The sequence below is a fragment of the Motacilla alba genome, chromosome 5, assembly GCF_015832195.1.
Source record: "Motacilla alba alba isolate MOTALB_02 chromosome 5, Motacilla_alba_V1.0_pri, whole genome shotgun sequence".
Lineage (NCBI taxonomy): Eukaryota > Metazoa > Chordata > Aves > Passeriformes > Motacillidae > Motacilla > Motacilla alba.
In genome coordinates this window covers 11,535,584-11,553,489 of record NC_052020.1, presented here as the reverse complement: position 1 = coordinate 11,553,489, position 17,906 = coordinate 11,535,584, and the positions used below count along the sequence as shown (strand labels likewise).

General features: G+C 42.7%; 1 protein-coding gene across 4 annotated transcripts in view; it reads right to left on the bottom strand.

Annotated features, from left to right (window-relative positions):
- LMO1 (LIM domain only 1) overlaps positions 1-17,906 on the bottom strand; it is a 61,256-nt gene that overhangs the window by 25,357 nt on the left and 17,993 nt on the right. The window lies entirely within an intron of this gene.

Sequence of the window (17,906 nt, the reverse complement as noted above, 5' to 3'; positions counted from 1 at the left end):
TAATTACTACTCACCCATGAAAACACTGATCTTCTACAATATATAATCGGTTTGCTGACTTACTAAATAAAGCAGACTGGAATTTTGTCTCATGAAAGTAGCAAAAGAAAACCAAGGTTAAGAGAGCATCCCATCTCTTCCCCCCTCCCCCAATTATATCTAAGTGGTGTGTTTTTCCTTTTGTATGAGAGAGGCTGAGGTGGTCACAGTTCCAAGTGCCTGTGTGTAGAGACTCTCAGCCTCAATCTGTGAGCACTGGTGAGCACTGTTCAAGTTAACCAACAAATAAATACTGATTTAGGAAGTGGAGTTTGTATCACTGTAAAATAATTGTATAATAAATGTATAATTTAAATGTATAATACTATTGTATTATAAACAATACCCTAACCTTTTGCAAGCCCTGAATTTTTGAGTGATGCTACACAACCTTCCAAAAGGCTGCGGAATTTGTGGATTTGCTTTGATAAGCTTCAGGTGCACAAGAACAAGTCTCAGAAGAGGTGTCAAAAATGGTTCACATCTAGTGCAGCTTTACTGGATTTATCCACAGCTGCACTCAACGTAAGAATGCTCAGTCAGACTCCAGGGGCTTGAAACTACCTTGAAAGTCCAACTACCATCTCCCAAAGGATTTGCCTTGCTCCTTTCCAAACTCCTTGTCACAACCAGAGGTGGTTGGGAGGCAGAGGAGAGTTTGAGTGAAAAGGAGACCCAGAACTGCCTTGTCCTTTGCAGCAGAAGCCAGAGAGAGGAGCAGAGTGCATTTTGCTCCGGTATAGCTGCTGTCTGAGAAGGACCAGACAAAAGCCCATGACTTGTGCAGTCACTCGACTACAGGAGGTCCCTGGATAACCTGCCCATGCAAGCAGTTTGACAAAGACCCAAGATGTTTAAACAAGGTGTAGCCCACCAACAACCAATCCTTCCTCTCCCAGTGCTGACCCCAGAGAGCACAATGCCCTTCATGATGGCTCTGGCAAAGCAGTTTAATATTTCACGACTAGATAAAGGGCAGGGTGATGTCTGTCAGAAAGAATTTGCTGTACCTTGCAAAGAATATCAACCAAAGTTGTTCTCTTAATGCCATGAAGATAGAGAAGGCAGAGAAAGCAGAGGCTAAATACTTCATTACCTCTGTTCTTCTGTTTACTGAAGTCTAACTTAAGCCTTACTCAGCCACAGTTTGCTTCCACCATCAGATTTTACTCTATCTCATTTTGCTACTGCAATTAGGACAGAGAAAGTCCCATGCCTGGACATTTCCTCTTTCATTCCCAGGAAAAGGTATGCAGCCCCCAGTGCAAGGCTGATCATTAAACATTTGTTATAGCTGCAGTTGGCTAGTAACTATATGCCTCAAATTAATTTTTATTATTCACTTCTGATTAAGTCAGGGCTCACAAGCCACAGCTGGCCATTAATGCTACCCTTCTTTACAAGAAAATATGCTGATAAGAATGAAAAGTGGTTTCTTGGCTGTTGTATACTCATTCTATAATGAGTTCCTTTGAGGTGAAATATGGAGGCAGGATTTGAGCATTATTACCCTGAACAACAGCAAAGACACAAGTAGAATTGCAAGACTTTTTTCTTTTGTTCCTCTTTTTTCTTTTTTTTTTAAATTTTATTTTATTTTTTATTTTTATGTCCAAGCAAGGCTTTGAAAACCCTGGTGCAATTCATATATTCCAGAATAAAGTGAGCACCATGGGTTTGGGGCAAGTTAGCATGACATTTAGTTTGCATTAAAGCATCCTAGAAGTCACATGAAGTATATCATAACAGAGCATATTCAACTCTATTAAGCATTCAGGAACATCACAGTGTTCAGAATATGGATGAGAAGCTGGAATTGCACAAGACATTCCTCCTCTTACGACTGACCACTGAGTTGAATTCAAGCTGATCCTGAGGGAGCCATTTTCATTAACCTACTGTAGTTCTCTAATCCTATTCCTTGAATTTCAGACCACCACCACTAAAAGAATTTATGACCTGCTGCCTGCACTTTGGATGGTGCTCACACTTCACTCTTTTCCTCAATGCATCCTGCTCCTCTGGATCATTACCACTGCTTCGTGCAGCAACCCATCCCTTTAAAGTGGAAGCCTGTTCTTCAATTCAGTTCTTCATGCTCCATTTAATTCTCACCAACATACGTGAAGATGGCGATGGTTACACTTGGCCAGAAACAATGAAAAAAACATAATAATTAAATGACCCAACCCATTGTGCAGAACTGAAAGCCTCCTGAAATGTAGCTCTTGAAGTCTGGCCTGGATATGTAGCTACTAATGCTTTGCCTGAAACCTCAGAGTAAAAAGAAATTCTAAACCACTAACCTTCACCTCCAAAAACTGCCACATTTCCGGGCCAAAAAACTTACTGAGCAGCTTTTCCTCCGCTCCATTTCCGCGCGAGTGTGCGCCGCGTGATTTGCTCAGTTTTTGCCCACCTCATCATGAGACTCCTGACTGCTGAAAAGAACTCCTTCACTGAACTAATGAAATAAGGAGTCTTAAGTGCCCTGCAATCCTTTTTAGAAAGGGCTGTATCTCCAGATGAGTCTCAATTTCACAGCATCAGGGAACCGTGTGCCAACGCGCTGAACCGGAACGCCAGGGCTAGCAGGAGTTGCAGACAACAATGCTAACATCAGGGTTATTTTAGATTAGAGCACTTCCAAATCAATTTTGGATTTAAACTTTTAAATGCACTCTCCAGAAGGAATCTGCACTGACTGAGTATTTCCAAGGCTAATTTTCTAAGCTTGAATGAAATTCATTCTTATCTGAGAAAAAGATGCAACTAACCTTTGCCACAAAGGCTGGGTCACAGCTAGAAAACGAGGCAGACAACAGCCCTAGAAAGGAGTAAACTGCCTAACTACACATCCAAAAAACTGCTAACAAAAACAACAACAACAACAAAAGGCCATAGTGATTCTGTTGGGACTGATTTTAACTGAGGCCAGAAGTCATCAGGATATTTGGAATCCAAGGTACTTCTGTTGCTGAGGTACCCCATCTTCCACAAGCGGTCCCATTCTAGCAGGGGTATGGGAATGCTCTGGGATGTCCAGGAGAGCAGGGCTGCACTCCAGGAACGGGCATCATGCTGCAGTGGGATAAAGGAAGAGCTGAACATCCACAGCCTGATGGCAGTTTTTTTCCAGACTGAAACTCCTGCCAAATTAAGACAGATCCTCAGCACTCCACAGAAAAGAAAGTGGTTGTGATGAGAAAAGAGAATTTGTAAGACAGATGGGAGAGTTAAGGTTAAAGTTCAGACCAGAGGCAATTAAGATGGGTAAGAGTGCTCTGCAACTTGACACAGGTTTGCTTTGTATTCAGAACTTTTCACTAGCATTAAGCATCTTAACTTGTGTATAGAGAGATTATAATTAAAACCTGACAAGCTTAAATTAGCCATTTAGAAAAGGTACTCCAGAAAGCTTTTAAAGTAGACTAAACATATCTATTAAAATGGAAGAAAGGAAAAAAAAAATCAGAGCCATTTTCAGTTACAATAGTTTTCCCTACCTAGATATTTCAAGAGATTAGACAAATTTGAAATCAAAGTTCTGCAACTGTCCAAAGCCACTTAACAGGGGGGAGCGAGAGGAAGTGTGGCAATTAGAAAAACCTTTAAAACCCCCTCTATTTAATAGCCACAATCCTCTGGATGAACATAAGCACCCCAGAAACCACATTAAAAAAGTAAAAAAAAAAAAAAAAAAAAAAAAAAAAAAAAAAAAAAAAAGGCGAGACAGAGAGGGGAAAAAAGAGATCCTTATTTCCCTTTGGGATTTTGAGCACTTCAGGGAGTGCTCTATTATGGTTCCCCAGGGATGGGGGAATTATGTCAATCTGCCACAAGGTGGGCAGTTAGTGAGGGAGGCAGCCTGGGAACGGGCTTTCACCAGGCCATTCCAATTAAAGCATAGGGAGCATTTTTACCTCACACTGGCTATTTAGATTAATTCCTAGTGTTTCAATGCTATACAATTTTTCTATGAGTTCAAGAAACTGACTCTAAAGCAAATTTGCTCTGTACCAAAGAAAGGAACATATCCACCAGTGCCAAATGACACCAGGGAATTGATTCCCCCTTGAAAGAAAAAAACTACATATACATTGATATTTCAAGAAAAAGTTCACAGACTATAAGTATCTGTTAACTAGGTTTGTGAAAATAAAAGTCATTAAGGGCAAGGGTGCTGCAAAGTCCACCTTATTACTTCCAAATCATATATTCTTTCTTACCTGCCTCGCTTGTTGATAAAACAGATGCATTCCTGGAGAAATACGGAATGGACATCTAGCTGAGACACAAGACCCAAGGCTTGGTTTCCCAGCACACACATCCAGCCCGGCCATGCCCTCCTCTACTGCCCAGGCCAAGCAAGCAATCCCAGCTGGCTCTTGACACACCTTTTGGTAAGGAAACACTTTCAAACATTTGCTTATTAACCTAAAGAAGCTCCTACATTAACCTGTTAACCTAAGGAACAGCCCTACATTATTCCTAGCTCTGATTGCTCCCAAAGCCACATCAGCTTCTCTCAACCTTCATTTTTAAAGCTCTGGAGCAGATGTTTTACATGCATCAAGTGCATGATATGGCTATTTGAATAGGCCACAGGGTGCCCTTGTGCATGTTGAAGACTCAGAAGTTCCACGATTGCAGCATCCTGCTTTTGGGTGAGAGAGGAAGGTGGATAGGTAGTGGAGGAAGAGAAGACAGCACAAAAGTGATACAAAATATGGTGCAGACATGAGTACTGCAGTTCTTCAAAGGAAGGAGAGAGCCAGCGCCTGTTCCTGAGAAAAATAATCAAGCTGCAGCAGCAGTGATCGCTCTAAACCCATGTCGTTTATCTGCAGCCTACATTCACTGCCTCCACATGCAAACTGTAATCCTTTTCTCCCATCTACCTCAACTCCACTGCATTCCATGCAACACCTCTTTTAAGAGGAGTCTCTAAATTATCTAAGCTTAGGAAAAAAGAATGTTACTTTAAAGCAAGCCATGATCTGCCACAGCAAAGCGTGAGATGAGTAATTTGTTACTTCAAGTGCTAGGAGGTCTTTTTTTTCCCCCTGAGTGCCAACAGTATTTGAAGTGGTAATGTGCATACAGAAATCTCAATTTACTTTGCTCCATCTTCATAGCCCACCAGTGTACTTATTCCTAATTCACAGTGAACCAAAAATCTGATAAGGAAAAACAACACCTGCTCCAGATCTAATACCTAATGGAACTGTGTGAATGAGGATTTCCAAAGCTCAAGATCCATTTGGGTCCTTAACTGAACGACTTACAAACAGGAATTGGATGAAAAAGAATAGATATCTGCATTTCAGGCACCCTAAACTCCAAGTTAAAATATCTATCCCAGTTTCGCTTATCTGTAGCAGCCATTTCACAGCAACTGCCGGGTGTGCAATTGCCATTCTGCTTTCAGAGAATTAAACAGCAGAAGACTTCTCCAGAGACTTCTCACTTCTTATGTGGGTTCAGCCTTATTTTCACTTCATTCCCAAGCCTAGGGCAGCTGAAATCCATCTCCACTCCCAAGAAGGTCCATCAGGCACAGAGGAGGGCAGATCCCTCCCTCCCAGTGCTGTAGTGGGACCATCGCTGTAGCGGGACGATCGCTGTACCCTCCACTGCCTGTCCCACCATGCCTCTGTCTGCCCCTGATGACAGCTGCCTGGGCACAGGTATTTTCCCCTAAGAAGTTCCTGGCAGGAATTTCTCTTCCAGGTGAGAGCCTCTTCTCTCCTCTGAGAAGAGTTTCGCTCCATTGTCTCAAAACTCCCCAGTGGCGACATCTCCCTGGTTGTTTTCTCCTCTATCTCCCAATTCCCTCAGCTCCCCTCTGTGGGTACCACCAATAAGATGGCTCTGAAATGAACTTGCTAAGCACTATTTAGTCTGTCAATAGATCTGCTGGCCAGCTTCTATGGACATGTATTTTGTGCTCAAAAGCCTACAGCTGATCTCTGACATCTGGGAAGCAAAAACTTGTCACTGTTCTATGACATCACCAATGACATGAATCAGGTACTCCAAAATATTTACTTTTATTTTAATGAGCGCCACGACAAACTACTTCTACAGCCTGAGCAACCAGAAAGCTTAATTTTTAAAAAGACTATGATTCCAGTGCTGACACTGCATGCTTTTTGTCTAGAGACTCCTATACTACAGCCATGGAACTGGAGGGTGAAACGTGTCCATCTCCAGAGAGAAGTAAAGCCAACAGGCAGCACGATTTAAAAAGCCAAGAAAACCAGGGGAAACCCTTCCAATGCATGAGAGCTCTGAGACATCCTCTATCTATGCAAAACAGGCACCACTTCCGTGCCGGAGATCTGCCCATCCCTCTCTCCAGGACCAGCCCTCAGCAGTAACAACAGTTCATTGCTGCTGCGAAGGTCAAGGGCTCCGCCAGCCCTCTGGAGATTTGAGCTACTGGTTCCACAGAGTCTGCCAGTATCAAACCTGACACTTAGATTAGCAGTTACTCCCCAGACATATCTAATTTCCCATTTCTTCAGTTTCTAGTGTCAAAATACACTTGCAGTACAATATGCAAACATCCACTGGCAATATATTTTCTCTCTCTTCAGCTGTGGTGGGACCAATGCCTATTTTTTCAGGAAATAGTTGTACTTTTATGTTAAAGTATTATCATACTCATAAACCCCTGAGATCATGTTTTTGTTATACAGCATCAAAAAATGGTAAAGGCACATTCCACAGTTACCATCACATTATCAGCAGACACAGAAATATTTTGGAAGTTAGCTTGCAAGACAGATACTCAACATTATAAACACCAGAGAATGATCAGTCTTTGATGTGTAGTTCATGGATGGCTTCATCACAGTTCCATTTGGTGGCTTTCCTTGAGCCAATCCACTGCAGCACTACATAACACCCAGGTAAGATTTGAATAAGCACATTCCTCTCCTCAGAGGACAGTGAAGAGTTAAAGCATGGCATCACTTCTTCCCATTCTGCATGACAATATCGGAGCAAACCTATGTCCTTGCCTCTTCCACAGCTTAATATATTAAAATTATTACTCACTTTTACTCATCACAAACATGGTTTACCTCATTTTTATCCTAAACTGTGAAGTGGCAATTTCCACCAGCAATTCTGCAACCCAGGTCCACCCTCACCCACCCACGAAAGGCTCCTGCCATGTCACACAAGAGCCACTGTCCCTTTGTTTTGGGATGCCAACACCTTAAAAGCCTTCCAAGTAGAAGGGGAAACCTGAGTAATTTCATGCTCAGCTGCAAGGAATTTTTAAAAGGGAAGGAGAAAAAATGAAGCTTAAAGGGCAGGTATTAAATCCCATCAGTCCACTGTGTGCCAAGGCTATTAAGAAAGTTTGGAATTACAAAAGAGCTCTGCTTCAAAACCTACAGTCCTGGTTCTCCAAGGCTACCTATTTAAGCACCTTGCAGACACACGCTTGTGTCATTCAAGATGCTTTTTACACTTTTACACAGACCCAAAGCTGCACGAGCAGCCTGTACACAAAAGCTGTTCTTTCACAGCACATGGTGGCAGAGAAGAGCTTGTCCTCGTCGGCTCCACTGGGGCAAACGGGCACCAGATTTGTTCCATTAACTGCATTTCTTACATGGCTGCACTGGTTCCTTTGCCTCTCCTTCTGTCTGCCAAAGGACAAGCCACCTCTGAACTCTGGGACCTTTTTATAAAACTGCCATTGGTGATTTCTGAGTTCCATCAATTCAGGGACAATTCTGCAGAAAAAGTCCACGTTTGGATGCAGTGCACCTTGTAAAGTGTCGAGAGAAGAAAAAGAAGCCACAGCAATGCAGATGCTCAGGCCACAGAAATGGCAAGAGGATATCAAATGTTGCTTTAAGTGCTGAAATATTTGTGCTTTGAAAGAAAAATGCCTTCAGGAATCCCAGCAGGAGTCACCTCTATATAAAGACTTCACTTATAAAGGGACATTTATTATTCTCAATTAATGGCATTCTGATAGACACGTTTACATTTCTAAGTGTCAGATTCAGCAGAATACAAAATGACTAAAGGACTCGTATTTTGCTCTGAAAATGGCCATAAAAGGATCTAAAGGTGAGAAAAAAAAGAAAAACTAGAAAAAAAAAATTCCACATTTTCTAGAAGACATATGATGTCCTTTGGTTCCTTACAGTTCTGAAGCCCGGTTAGTACAGCAAGGTTTTTGAAATACAAATTTAAACCTGCAAACAGCAAAGCTAAATGCCACTACAGTTCCTCATGAAATTAGGTGACGACCACACTGAGAGGCAGTAATAGATCTTGATCACATCCTCCCATGGATTATTAGAGAAACCTAATGTGGCAGAACACTGCATGGTAGGTTTCTGGAAAAATGAATAGACAGAAGTCTCAAAAAAATTCCCACTTTGCCAGCAAAATGTATATAATGTTACCGGATTTCAAACAGCAAAATGTATATAATGTTACCGGATTTCAAAGATCCAAAATAAAAGGAGATAGAGAATGAACACCTTCATCTTGTAATAAAAAATAACTTGTCTTGGGGAAAATCTAGAAGTAAAAAGCCACTTCAGTGACACGTTGTAACATGTCACTGAAGTGACACAATAAATTCTTCCCACATACACACACACCCCCACAGGCTGCTGATGGCACAGCACACACATGGCCAGGACTGACACACAAACGTTTGTCACTTGTGAGCCTCCCTAGGGCTAAGGAGAAAAAGACAACATTAACTCAACCATAAGAAGGTAAGGATCGTATTTTTAAAAAAGCCAAAACATACAAATAAAAGTGCAGGTACTTCAGGCCCAAAGGCATTGCACTGCCCACCTCCCCAAGGCAACAGGTCGTCTTTGTGATGTGTGACCACAAGTACATCAACCATCAAATCCTTTTCCAGTCACCTCCAAAAAATGTATGTATCTAGAAGAACAATTTTACTCATCTTTCACTCTCCTTTCTCTGCTGGAAAAAGCTGCAGACTGTTTGCTTTACCAAAAACTGGTTGGTTTTGTCATTGGGTGGGTTTGTTATGGGCGTTCTTTGGTATTTTGTTGTTGTTATATTTAAAATTAAGAATTCCCCACAGAAAATTAAATCTTCCCATCAAGTTACAGAGGACTCAAAATAAAACTGCCTAACCACCAATTCAACTATATAAATCTACATGTTGTGGGTATTCCCACGCAATGGCCTGATGCTAGACCTGTAAATAAATAATTCAGTACTCAAGTAATAGCAGCTAAATTTAAAAAGCACCCACAAAACCTACTAGCATTAACTGGAGATTTCAATGCCCAGATTTGGTTTCTTGGGCAGGGTAGGAAATGCAATTTACTACCAGGGAGAAGTACAAGTGTTGAAAACTAATTCAGCAATGCCTCCAAGTATGGAAGCTGTCCCTCAGCCCAGGGTACCAGGGATTTGTGGGCCCTGCCACCACCTCCAGACTCACAGGAAAAGCCCACCCTCAAAACCTTGGGAAGAGCTGGGATGCTAGCAGCTCCCAGTTTGGACTAAGCATTGGAAAGCAGAAAAAACTCAGATTATAACTGCAGTTCTGCCACTAATCTTACATGTGAAAATCTCTGCAGTGGTGCCTTCGCTGGCGACAGGGAACCAGCAACACTGATTATTTCCAAAAGATTTCAAGTGGCCTCCAGCACTGTGAGAAAAAGCACCAAGTTGCTTTCTAAGTGTAAATGTGCTGCCAGCTGCAAAAGATTTAAAATAACAGGTTACACTTACCTTATCCTGGAATCCTTTATCAAAGACCAGGTAGATTAAAGAGATTAAACTTCCTGGAGTATTTTAAAACTTCCATAAAATCCCCACACCAGTTTACAACTTTTTTCTGAAAAAAAACCTTTGTAAACTGTGAGGTGCTCTGGCAGATATAACGTAGATGTATCTTACCAGCAAAAACACAGTTTTCCCTCCTTCTAAATGATGGAAAGTCAATTTGCATCATAATTAAACCAAGGCCCTGTAATGTTACTTTTAGTTAAAACAGTAAACTACTATAATAAAAGTGTACCTGGGGAATATTTAGAGAAGGCACTAATGATTTCTTCCCCAGTGGTTAATAAATTCACTTCCAGATCAATTTGTTCATGATAGAAACTTGAGAGCATAAACAGTTACACAAGCACATTAGAGTGTGTCTTTCTCAGTATAAATGATTTATTACAATGATTAGCAGCACATAAACAATTTAAAATACAACTCTAATGAGCTTTTTGGAAGAAAAGGAGAAAAACCTTCCTGACTTCTTCTACACATTATGTTTTACTTTTCTAAGTGTGTACTTTTTAATTAAATCCAAATGTCACAATAAATTTAAAGTGTTTTATTACTATTCTGGCTAACTAAGCCATTCATGCAAACACCCATTATATTAAACCAGATGCAGGGCTGAAAGTGGTTGAGGACAGAGGAGAAAGAAAGGGAGCGAAGGCAATTACTTCTATATTTGACAAGAGATTTGTACAAATGTTTAAAGACAAGAAGATCTTTGGCAAGGTTTCCCTGTTTTATCCAGGGAGGCTGGCCAGCTAATTGCTCTTTAGTACCTGTTTCCAAGTTTGGGAGCATCGCACCAGGTTAAACTTTCCCCATCTGAAGCGTAAGGAGGGGACAGGAGAAAGGCGGGACAACCAGTCCGCATGAAACCTCATCCAATTCACCACAAATAGCCAGAAAAAACCGTGCCTCCACCAGCAGATACACACACCCACCTCTGTGTCGGGGCAGAGCACATAAACACATGGCCTTCCTAAAAGCTTTGAGACCTCTCCCACAAGGTGGTTGACAACCAGCCCTTGCTGTTCATGATGACCATCACACATCTGGGATGAAGGGCCACCTCCCCTGGCTGTGTCCAGAGGGGAGGTGGATGTGGCCAGTCACCCCAGACAGCTGTGCCACAGCCCAGGCTGCTGCCAGCAGTACAGAGAGGCATTTCCCTCTTAGCTACAGGGAAAAGGGGAGGGAAAGGCTTCAGGTTATATTAGCTGGGGAGCTGTGAGGGAGGGAAGGGGGAGAAAAAAGGGAAACCCAGCCCTAGAACCCCCCCAACCCATGAAGCCTCAGGGCCACTCCACAGAACTCTGTTTTACTGCTTCCTCAGCAGCCTGGTCTAAACAGGACAGATTTAGCATAGTTCAACAAAAGCTACCCATTAAAGAAAGCAGCTGTGATTATTAAAATAGGTTAGAGAAAATGGGCACGGTGCAGATAAAGCTTTTGACCTCAGCGTGCAGCTCTCTCAAGAACATTTTAGCATAATTTATCTAAATTAAAAACCAAACACCAAATTCCAAAAGATCGTTTAAAAAATGCGATTAAAAAAGCAGGTCAAGGGTTGGAAATTAGTAATTACTACTACAATTAACCAAAATCAGACAGAGACATATGAATTGTGCACATTACTGCGGTTCACGTCAGAAAGGCAAATGTGAGCAGAGCGCAGAAGAAAAAGCCGCGAGCTGCAGAACCACTCGTATAATTAACCTCTGCCACAGCAGAGGACCTGCTCTTGTAAGTTTGCGTCATTTGTTTCTAGAGGGAAGTGCTGCCAGCTCCTACACCCAGCTATCACACCACGCTCCTCACCAGCAACCCAGTTCCTTGGAGACCAATATTTTGATTTTCTTCCAGTCCAAGATCTCAGAGCATCTTCACCCTATTAGCAGTGTGTTTGCCCTTCACCTCCTATTTTAACAGTTCTGAAAAAGATGAGAAAGGCCAACATCTGAACGTCCTGGTATTGAGAAGAGGTCATTTGCCAAAAATGCCACCTGCTAGAGTCCATATTGTTTGAGAGCAAAAGCCTATTGAGAGCTGCAAAGAACAAAACATAAAGGTTTTCTAAAACAGACTACTTAGCACTGGATGGAGACAGAAATACTCTGTATGCAACTAACATCCTTCAGATGATTTTCCTTAGGTTTTGGGGGGATAAAAGAAAATTTAACAATTAGCACTTTGTTCCCACTTCAATCTCAGAAGGGCTCTTTGTGAGCTTCCTTGGAACAACTCTGAAAGAGCTCAGTGGGAAAGAACAGACTGACTACTGTTTTGAACTATAACCAAAATGAACTATTCTCTAGGTCCTCCCTTGAAGCTATCATCTACTTTAGGTTAGATGAGGGAAATCTAGGTTCAAATTTTATTCAGGCTCCAGTTTAATTTTGAGAGCTCAGAAGGCTCCACAAATCATTTTAAGTTAAAGTAATGAAAACAGGTGAACTTGAGAAGGTGGACAGGCACGAATGATCTCTTCCAAAATAGGGAAGAATCCATCTGTTCCCTTTTAAAGTGCATAAAAGTCTTTGTAGCAGTAATGAAAATTCAGGGATGTAAGTCATGGACATCATAGCAGTCTATTAGAGAGAGGACTGGGGCTGTATTACAGAATACTGTGAGCTGCGGTGATTATATAAAAGGGATGCAGCAAAGGCAGCATAGCAGAGGGCAAGTCAAATGATTCAAGGACTCAAGAATCTCAGCTTTTCAGAAATGGAGGGAGAAATGAAGATTTCTATCTTTTGAAGAGGCAGGATGAGTACAGAGCCACTCGGATGTCTGAGAAAAGCTGTGAAGATGAAGGTATAAAGCAGAAAGGGTTCCTCAGATGCAGAAGGCAAATGGCCGCACCACCAGGTTTGCACCACAGCCAGCACAGGGACAAAAAGGCTCAGCCACAGCTCTTGGGAAGATCTCTGCACTTCCTCTCTTCGTTCCACACACCAAACCATCCCCTTCAGCCACACACTGTCACATCAGGCAGGAGCAAGACACAGCCTCCAGCCAAGCACCTCAGCTGAGGAAGAGTTGGTAAGGGTATGGGACACCCTGGCCCTGGCTGGGGGCTGCCCATGGAATGTCTTCAGCTGTCTCCAGCTTGAAACAGGGGCTGTCTTCTGCTTCCCAGCCCTGTGCCAGCAGCACCACCAGCTCCCTCTGCACTGCTTCCCACAGGACAGCCAAAAGGCGGGAGGGACTGAGTGCCTGCAAGAACTCTGCTACCCCACAGCAGAACTGGACACGAAACCACCCTTTTGAGCCCTCTGCACAGACTGTGGCACACAGAGGAGAAATGCTACACTCACCACCTGCCAGTTCTCTAGCTGGATCTGGTTCCTGTGAGGCACCCTGTGCAAAACCAGCCAACCCCCATGAGACTCACGAGAAGACCTAACACGAGTTGATCATCATCACGTCAAATAAAGACCAAATGTTGACAAACCCGTAAGTAGTTATAAACATTCTTCTGTGTATAAAATGGCAGGTTCCATATTGCCCCCCGCATCAGTTCTTCCAAATTGGAGCCAGTAATACCAGAAACCCAAAAAAACCCCAGCATGCCTGGTTTAAACTCATGCATGCATGCCCTTTTCCTTAGTGACTACACTTACCTCCTCCAAAACACAGAGATCCAGTTTACTTCCACATTTCCAAAGATACTGGAAATGTGCTTTGTTGCATATCTCTTTGCTAATATTTTAAAAACATCACCATGTGACTTATTTGGCTTGCGCATTGTTCCCAAATTGGTTTTCCCTATTTTAGAGGAAAAGCACCATACCATAATACATTGTATATAGCAGAGTAAATCAAGCAAGGGGGGAGGTGAGGATGACTTATTAAATTGCATAAGTGATACAAAAAGCATAGCCAGATTAGCATTTGATGCAATATAACACAAAATCTTACTCCCAGAGCAAACTGGACACAGACTGACAGCCAGCACTCATGCTGATCTGCTCTTGGGTCTGGCACTGCAGAAAGAATCACATGAACTTACGTGGGTTTTTTATGCAATTCAACATGTAGTATTCACACCTGAGATCTGGAACCCAGAATTTCATTCCACCATGGATTACCAAAATGCTGCTATTTTGTGAAAGTTACTGTACCCTCATTGCACTTCTCAATCTTCTTCTTGATGCTTAATTCAAACATGTTAACTTAGAGGCTATTTTTTACTCTTCTCTAAGCATACACTGGCCTACACAGCAAAGTACCAAAAAATATAAACACAAGCAGGATCAAGTCCTGTTGGGTTTTTTTTCCTATGTGATGTCTTAGTCATTTCTTCCAGGAAATAGAAAGCATTTTCAGCATTTATTTAATGAAAATCCTGCTATTCAGCATCCACAGGATGTGCAAAACATTTCCTTCTCTGGGTAGGCATCTCTCCTGAACTCAAGGGTAAACACTTAAGTGGAAGGAGTGCTCTGAGAGCTGGCAGAGAAATGCTGAGTAAACACAGCCCTGCTATCAACACTACTCCTTTAATGACGAAATCATTCAGATGTTAAAGTTGCCTCGAGCGCTTGATCATGATATGCAGCGTGAGGAAAGTTCAAAATCAACTCCTCCTCCCGCATTCTCATACAACTTCAAACAGTAATAGGCACTTACCTGGCTTGCTTTACAGATCTTGCTTTGATAAGCAAAATTTTAACTAGGTTAATACCATTTCAAGCCTATTCATTTAATTGAAACAGAATGAGACTTGTCACACTGTTCACAGCTGGTACTGTAGCAACTCTCATGACCCTCCCTTGTAGCAGGCACCAGAGTAATCATCTTCACAACTGACTTGTTCTGCAGATCTGATAGAAACTTGAGCCAAGACCAAGAAATGTTTGCTTTCTTTGATTAAGCATCACGAAGGATGCTTCTTTGGAGAGTCAGTGCTGCAAGCTCACAAGCTGAATGAGAACAGCACACACTGAGAAACTGTAAGTACAGTTCAGGATTTGGCAAGCTCAAATTTTTATCTACCTGCATGGGGAGGGAGTAGGGTGGGAAACAAGTCATCATTTGAGACGAAGACACTTGGAGCTTGTGCAGTGACGAGGAAGGAGCCAACCAACCTGAGCAGAAAAAAGACAGGATGAAAGGAAGCAGAAGCAAACACTGAGTACCCATCAAGTGCAGCAGGGGGGCTACTGCGGCGTGTCCACAGCTCCTTAGCGCAGTGTTTAATTTGGTGATAAGTTTACAGTGGCAAAAGATGGTGAAAATATTTGTCTCAAGAGGCAATCAGAACTTTGTTTACTGCACAGAAAATGGATTCAGTTGTGTACAGTGAAACATGCCACAACTAAACTACAGTTGTGACCACAAGGCAGCAGCCCCTGCAGCCTGGGAGCGCATGTGAAGTGCGGACATGACTGTCAACCTCTGGTGTCATTTTTCAAATCTTGCAGATGGAAACTGTCTGACTTCATAGCTGGTCACCTTCAGGAGACATCAAAATCATTCTCTTTTCCTCCACCTTGGCTGGCGCAGCGGTTGCCATCAGCTTGCTGAGGATCCTGCCAACACATATTTTTCTTCTGAGAGTGACCACTGGCAAATTGCAGCTCTGGATGAGAGCATGGCCAAGTGCCCATGGGGAACACAGAAATTGCACTGGGCACAATTAAAGCTGAGCAGTACATTACTGCAGCATGGCCTCTCTGCTTGCTCTAACTCAGAGCCTGTCAGCATTTCCAGCATCTCTTCTTCCTGGATTTGTTACAACAGTTGCAAGACAAGAAAAAAAGGAAAAAAAACAAAAAAAAACCAAGAAGCACCAAGGTTTTAGTTTAGCCCGCAATACTGGCTTACAGCCACATTGCACTCACCCGAAGACAACCCAGAAGAATCCCTAAGAAATCCCTAAGAAAATCCCAATCACATTGGGAAATGTGATCTCTTTAACACAGATGCACCAAACCCTTGGGAACAGCACTGATGTCTCCGTCAAACCCCAAGAAGGGCCTCAGTGCTGTGCCTGTCACCAGGAAGGTCTTCAGCATACCAGACATCGCAGGAGGCAGGAAATCAGGAATCCCCACCTTCAGCAAGATGCTGGCTGACTTACACTAGCTGGCCCCTGTGTCCTGGATGAAGTTTTAATGCTGGTGGGGCACCTTCCCTGGATGCTCCATCATTTCGAGGAGCCACTGGCTTGGTGAGGAAGCTGACAGGAGGTCAGGAGCACACCTCAGCCCAGCCCGTTTTCTTTCCATAAAGTGCTCAGCAGAACTTCCACATGACAGCCTCAGCTGCAGCAGGAGCAGCAGCAGTGCCTGTTTTGGTCCAGACCCTGATGGAGCAGAATACACCAGTCTGCAGCCTGGCATTACTTCCCACTGGGCCCGTCTCTGTGTGAGGCAGCTGCATTCAGCAGGACCTTTTTAAAAGCTACTCCAATACTAGCAACTGCAAGTGTGACACCACAAACCCCACAGCCTTGTGTGAGTCAGCACCATTAATGTCATTCCCACATTAATTCACGATGCCTTTGAACACTGATGCTCACATGAAACCAGGTTAAAAATCTTCAATTCCTGAAAAAAGGAGCAGTGATAATGCTGCACCAAGCTAATTTTATTTGGTCTGGGGTTCATTTTCCCATTCAAAAGAGCACTCTGCTGCCATTTCCACTACAAGCAATCCCATCTCATTACAGTCAAGCCCACGGGGTAGACTGTGCATAGGGGAAGGGAAGGAAAGATTTTGTGATACTTAGGAGCTGCACTTGCTAAGAACAGCTGCAGCAGTCAGTATCCCAAGCATGCTACCACAAGAATTATGTTTCTCTCCCATCCTCCCCAAAGTATTTAATTCAGGGCAGAAGGGGTAGAACGTGTTCACCTTTGAGCTCCCTTGCCACAAGCAAGCATATTCATTCAGCCTCCCTATTTAACTAAATGGAGTTCACACATGCTGCAGGATAAAGTTACCTCTTGCCATCTGAAAGCAGTCCAATCAATGCTGTACACAGAGAGTAGCATTTGAATCAGCCTTAAGTTAATTCTTAGTCGTCGAAACTGTGACAGCATGCTGACCCTTTCAAGTCAACTGGGAGCAGGCAATCTTTGCAGAAGATCCTCAGGCCTTTAATCAGATTCTCAGTGGGTTTTAAAGAGATACTACAGCATCAGTTTGTAAACATCTCTCTAGTGAAAATAAAGATTACTTCTGACCTAGCCAATTACTCAGTCCCAGAAGATATATCCTAGAGTTATAATTGAACGAACCATAGGGAAAGAAAATACATTTTAGGTAGGGGGTAGTGAACCCAAATCCCAACTTAGGATGCAGGCAGCACTGCATCCCACAAAAAGATCAGATACAGAATGCAATGATTATAAAAAAAAGTCCATTAAATCATCTGGTCCTTTTTCCCACCATAGCAAGATTACTCTCTTGAGCATAAAGCCCTACTAAGAAGATTGCAAATTATCAGCTCTTCCTGAAAAGCAACTGTGATGGGGAAAGACAAGATCATTATTTTGAGAAGACCCATAATATGAGGTATTTGTTTACCACATCACAGAGAATCTGGAGTGAGATGCCAGCTCCTGGTAGCACGGATTTGCTGCAATACGAGTAAAGAATGAGAAAGAAAATGCTGAAGAAAGAAAACAGAGGACCTGTGCTCAGCACCGAGACTGTCAGAGACATTAAACAGTCCCTTGTTGCATTACTTTAAAACTGTGCTTTAGCATGAGGAGCCACTGCACTCTGTTGTGGAGAGATATAATTACTGATTTAAAAAAAAAAAAAAAGTTATTTATTCTGGAGCTATTACAGACTAATGTGTAACAGACATCATCTGATGGGCCGTAAAGGCTCCAAGGGCCATTACAGCCTCACAGGTCAGGACCCATTTGAAAGGTTTAAAGTTTGTGGATCACTGCTCTCAAGCTGAACAGCGCAGGCAACACCTGCACACAGAAAAGCCAGGGGAGACTTCTGGGAGCAGCAGCTGCTTATGCGTTTTCACACTCAGATCAAACCAAATCACATCACTGAAAAGAAGTTCAGAACCTGCAGACATGGCTTTTGCC